This window comes from Neoarius graeffei, chromosome 6, assembly GCF_027579695.1.
Source record: "Neoarius graeffei isolate fNeoGra1 chromosome 6, fNeoGra1.pri, whole genome shotgun sequence".
NCBI classification, from domain to species: domain Eukaryota; kingdom Metazoa; phylum Chordata; class Actinopteri; order Siluriformes; family Ariidae; genus Neoarius; species Neoarius graeffei.
The window spans coordinates 61,145,407-61,151,406 of record NC_083574.1 but is presented as its reverse complement, the minus strand read 5'-3'; positions in this window follow the sequence as shown (position 1 = coordinate 61,151,406).

The window sequence follows — 6,000 nt, the reverse complement described above, 5'->3', positions numbered from 1 at the left end:
CTACGGGCGAAAGGCGGGGTACACCCTGGACAAGTCGCCAGGTCATCACAGGGCTGACACATAGACACAGACAACCACTCACACTCACATTCACACCTACGGTCAATTTAGAGTCACCAGTTAACCTAACCTGCATGTCTTTGGACTGTGGGGGAAACCGGAGCACCCGGAGGAAACCCACATGGACACGGGGAGAACATGCAAACTCCACACAGAAAGGCCCTCGTCGGCCACAGGGCTCGAACCCGGACCTTCTTGCTGTGAGGCGACAGTGCTAACCACCGTGCCGCCCCTTTTTTTCATTGCATTTTAAAATCACTGTTAAATCAGCAAGGCACTATAAATGTGCACTGATCAGCAAAATGCATTATTAATTCACTATTATTCATGCTGTGTCTGTGTTTTATTCAGAAGTTTGCCTTTATCCTGATGAGTGACTGCATCTTGAAGAGTCGGTTCAAAGAGTCAATTCGTTCGCGAATGAAACATTGACTTTTTTTTAAAATAAATAGATGAATTCCTGTTTAAAATATGGATGAACAAAAAGAGCTTTAAGCGTTTAAAACTAAGATTCCACCTTCGTAATACACTTATATTAACTGTATATCTGCAAACCTGTTAATTTATGCAAATTTGTTAATTTTTTATCTCTAAATTTGTAGTTTATTTCTTTCATATATATCCTTTTTTGTATACTTAGTACTTTTGCACTACTCCTCCACTGCCTTATCTTTTTCTCTTTATTTTGCTGCTGTAACAATGTAAATTTCCCCTTGTGGGATAATAAAAGGCTATCTCATCTCATCTCATCTCATCTCATCTCATCTCATCTCATCTCATCTCAATTCTGTTACATATTTAACTACCCCTTGTAGAGAATTAAATTAGAAATCCTGCTTCAAACACAAAGTAAACTACTGATCCCCAACCAGGCTTAATATACAATAATACCAGTGCACCTCAAACAATTAGAATTTCATGAAAAAGTTTTTTTTTTCATAATTTAATTCAAAAAGGTAAACTTTCATACATTCTAGATTCATTTTATTTCAAGCCTTTTTGTTTAAATTTTGATGATTATGGCTTATAGCTCATGGAAATCAGAAATCCAGTATCTCAAATTATTAGAATATTTCCAAAGATCAATAAAAAAAAGGGATTTATAATACGGGGCGGCACGGTGGTGTAGTGGTTAGCACTGTCGCCTCACAGCAAGAAGGTCCTGGGTTCGAGCCCAGTGGCCAACGGGGGCCTTTCTGTGTGGAGTTTGCATGTTCTCCCCGTGTCTGCGTGGGTTTCCTCCAGGTGCTCCGGTTTCCCCCACAGTCCAAAGACATGCAGGTTAGGTTAACTGGTGACTCTAAATTGAGCGTAGGTGTGAGTGGTTGTTTGTCTCTGTGTCAGCTTTGTGATGACCTGGTGACTTGTCCAGGGTGTACCGCACCTCTCGCCCATCGTCAGCTGGGATAGGCTCCAGCTTGCCAGCGACCCTGTAGAACAGGATAAGTGGCTACAGATAATGGATGGATGGATGGATTTACAATACAGAAATGTCCAACTTGTGAAAAGTTTGTTCATTTCTACACTTAATACTTGGTTGTGGCTCCTTTACCACAAATTACTGCATCAAGGCAGTGTGGCATGGAGGCGATCAGCCTGTGGCACTGCTGAGGTTTTACTGAACCCCAGGTTGCTTTGATGGCGGCTTTCAACTCGTGTGCATTTCTGGGTCGGGTGTTTCTCATCCTCCTCTTGACAATACCCCATAGATTCTCCCTGGGATTCAGGTCAGGCAAGTTGGATAGCCAATCAAGCACAGTAATATCACCATCAGCAAACCATTTGGTAGTAGTTTTGACACTGTAGGCAGGTGCTAAGTCCTGCTGGAAAAGGAAATTGTCATCTCCATAAAGCGCGTCAGTGATGGAAGCATGAAGTGCTCTAAATTCTACTGGTGGACGGCTGAATTGACTTTGGACTTGATAAAACACAGTGAACAAACACCAGCAGATGACATGGCACCCCAAATCATCACAGACTGCAGAAACTTCACACTGGATTTCAAACACGTTGGATTCTGTGCCTCTCCACTCTTCCTCCAGACTCTAGGAGCTTGATTTCCAAATTAAATGCAAAATTTATTTTTATCTGAAAAGAGGACTTTGGACCACTGAGCAACAGTCCAGTTCTTTCTCTCCTTTGCTCAGGTAAGATACTTTTGATGTTGTCTCTGGTTCAGGAGTGGCTTGATATTAGGAATGTGACAGTTGTATCCCCTTTCCTGAAGATGTGTGTGTGTGGTGGCTCTTGATACACTGACACCAGCCTCAGTCCACTCCTTGTGAAGCTCTCCCAAGTTCTTGAATTGACTTTTCTTGAGAATCTTTTCAAGGCTGCGGTCATCCCTGTTGCTTGTGCACCTTTTCCAGCCAGTCTTTTCAGCAATGACCTTCTGTGGCTTACCGTCCTGGTGGAGGGTATCAATGATCATCTTCTGGACAACTGTCAAGTCAGCAGTCTTCCCCATGATTGTGGTTGTGTGTACTGGACTAGACTGAGAGAACCATATTATTTATACTATTTTACTCAAACTCAAAATGAAATATTCTCATATTTTGAGTTTTTTTGCCCTCCAAGATATCATTATAAAAATTAAAATAGAAAAATGCTTGAAACATTTTAGTTAACATGTAATGAGTCTAGAATATACACCCCCAATTCCAAAAACATTGGGACACTGTGTAAAACATAAATAAAAACAGAATTATAACAGAAATAAAACCGAAAACAGAAATAAACAAATTTCTTTTTTTTTTATATACTCATTTTTAATTTGATGTCAGCAACATGTTTCAGAAAAGTTGGGACAGGGGCAACAAAAGACTGAAAAAGTTGTGTAATGCTAAAAAAACCCCTAATTTGGTTAATTGGCAACAGGTCAGTAACATGACTGTGTATAAAAAAAAAGAGCATCCCAGAGAGGCGGAGTCTCTCAGAAGTTAAGATGGGGAGGGGTTCACCGGTCTGTGAAAGACTGCATGGGCAAACAGTGTAACAATTTAAGAATAATGTTCCTCAATGTAAAATTGCAAAGATCACACTGGGGATCACATCATCAATGGTACATATCATCATTAAAAGATTCAGAGAATCTGGAGAAATCTCTGTATGCAAGAGACAAGGCTGAAAACTGACACTGGATGCCTGTGATCTTCAGGACCTCAGGCAACACTGCATGAAAAGCAGATACGTGTCTGTAGTGGAAATCACTGTATGGGCTCAGGAACACTTCAGAAAACCATCGTCTGTGAAAACAGTTCATTACTGCATCCACAAATGCAAGTTAAAACCAGATATAAACAATATCCAGAAACACCACCACCTTCTCTGGGCCTGAGCTTTTTTACGATGGACTGAGGCGAAGTGGAAATTTGTCCTAAGGTCTGATGAATCAAAAGTAGAAATTCTTTTTAGAACTCATGGACACCAAATGTACATGACATGGGCAGCTTGTACATCTGGGAAGGCATCATTAATGCTGAATGATATATACACATTTCAGAGCAATATGCTGCCATCCAGACAAAATCTTTTTCAGCGAAGGCCTTCCTTCTTTCAGCAAGACAATGCCACACCACTTTCTGCACATATTAAAACTGCATGACTCTGTTGTAAAATAGTCCAGGTGCTAAACTGGCCGGCCGGCAGTCCAGACCTGTCTCCCATTTCAAACATTTGGTGCATTATGAAGCACAAAATATGACAGGAGACCCCAAACCGTCGAGCAACTGAAACTGTATATCAGGCAAGAATGGAACAACATTTCTCTTTCAGAACTACAGCAATCGATCTCCTCAGTTCCCAAACCTTTACAGAGTTGTTAAAAGTAGAGGTGATGCAACACAGTGGTAAACATGCTCCTGTCCCAACTTTTTTTTAAATGTCTTGCTGACATCAAATTCAAAATGAGCATGTTTTTTTTAAAAAAAAATAACATTTCTCAGTTTCAACATTTGATAGCTTGTCTTTGTACTATTTTAAATGAAATATAAGGTTTCCATGATTTGCAACTTAGGGTGGCACAGTGGTGTAATGGTTAGCGCTGTCGCCTCACAGCAAGAAGGCCTGGGTTCGAGCCCCGTGGCCGGCGAGGGCCTTTCTGTTCGGAGTTTGCATGTTCTCCCCGTTTGCTCCGGTTTCCCCCACAGTCCAGAGACGTGCAGGTTAGGTTAATTGGTGGCTCTAAATTGGGTGTGAATGGTTGTCTGTGTCTATGTGTCAGCCCTGTGATAACCTGGCGACTTGTCCACGGTGTACCCCACCTTTTGCCTGTAGTCAGCTGGGATAGGCTCCAGCTTGCCTGCGACCCTGTAGAACAGGATAAAGCGGCTAGAGATAATGAGATGAGATGAGATTTGCAAATTATCGCATTCTGTTTTTGTTTACACAGCGTCCTGACTTTTTTGGAATTGGGGCTGTATTAAATTTTCACTTCCTTAAAATAACTGATGGAAAATGTTGAACTGTTTCATGATATTCTAATTGTTTGAGATGCACAAGTATATATGAATGCATCATTCAACTACTGTATTATGTATTTGAATTGTCTGATGTCTTTGTGTGTGCGTATATATATATATATATATATATATATATATATATATATATATATATATAAATAAAATAATATAATTACACACACACGTCAGGCAGTGAATAATATTGATTATCCGGTTACAGTGGCACCTGTCAAGGGGTGGGATATATTAGCCAGTGACAAGGTCATGGGTGCCCAAGACTCATTGCTGAGTATGGGGAGCAGAGTCTTGCCAGTTTACTCTAATCCCACAGAAGAGCTTCTGGAGCACAAACTGCTGTTAAAGTTATGAAGCTATGATAGAAAGGTGTCAGAACACAGTGCATCGCAGCTTGCTGTGAATGAGGCTGCGTAGCCACAGACCGGTCAGAGCGCCCATGCTGATTCCTGTCCACCACCGAAAGCACCTACAATGGGCACATGAGCATCAGAACTGGGCTATGGAGCAATCGAAGAATTTCATTTCATTTCATTTATTTATTTGATAAATAAAGACAGTGATATTAATCAACTAAAACATAAATAAAACAAATTTCAAATACAATACCATACAATAAATTAAAAAAATAATATCCTAACAATATATGATACTAAACACTAAATTACATGCATTTTATCAAAAACTCAGAAATGGCTAGGGTAGGAGAAGAGATGTTTCTTAAGGTTCCGTTTAAACATTATTATGGAAGTAAAAATTTTCAGGGGAAGATCATTCCATACATTGACACATTTATATTGTACACTCATTTGAGCCATAGAAGTTCTGAATAGGGGAATGTGTAATTGAGTGCTTTGTCAAGTTTGATATTGGTGAAACTGTGAATTCATATTAAAAAAGTTTTCGAACATATCAGAAAAATTGTTATTAAGAAATTGAGCTGTGAAAAGAGTGAGTTGAAATCTATTAATATATAAAATATTTAAAAATTGAAGCTGTTTGAACAATGGTGAAGAGTGGGTGTACAATCTGGAACTGGTAGTGATCCGTACAAATCTTTTCTGAAGTAACAATAAAGGGTGAAGTGAAGTTCTGTAAGCACCCCCCCCAAACAATATTGCAATAGATCAGGTAAGGGTAGACTAAACTATTGTATATAGTAATAAAGGTTCTCTGAGTAAGAATGTATCTAATTTTACCCATTATCCCGATAATTTTTTAATTTTTTTTTTCACTAGCATAGCAATGTGGGCCTTCCAAGTTAATCCATCATCAATAAGTATACCAAGGAATTTTGCCTGACTCTATTGGGAGAGAGGGAAATTCTTTAAGTAGATTTTGGCTTTATTACTATTATAAATCTTATTTTTACTACAAAAGATAAGGTAATACATCTTTTTAAAGGTCCCATGGCATGACATTTTCACTTTCTGAGGTTTTTTAACGTTAAAATGAGTTCCTCTGA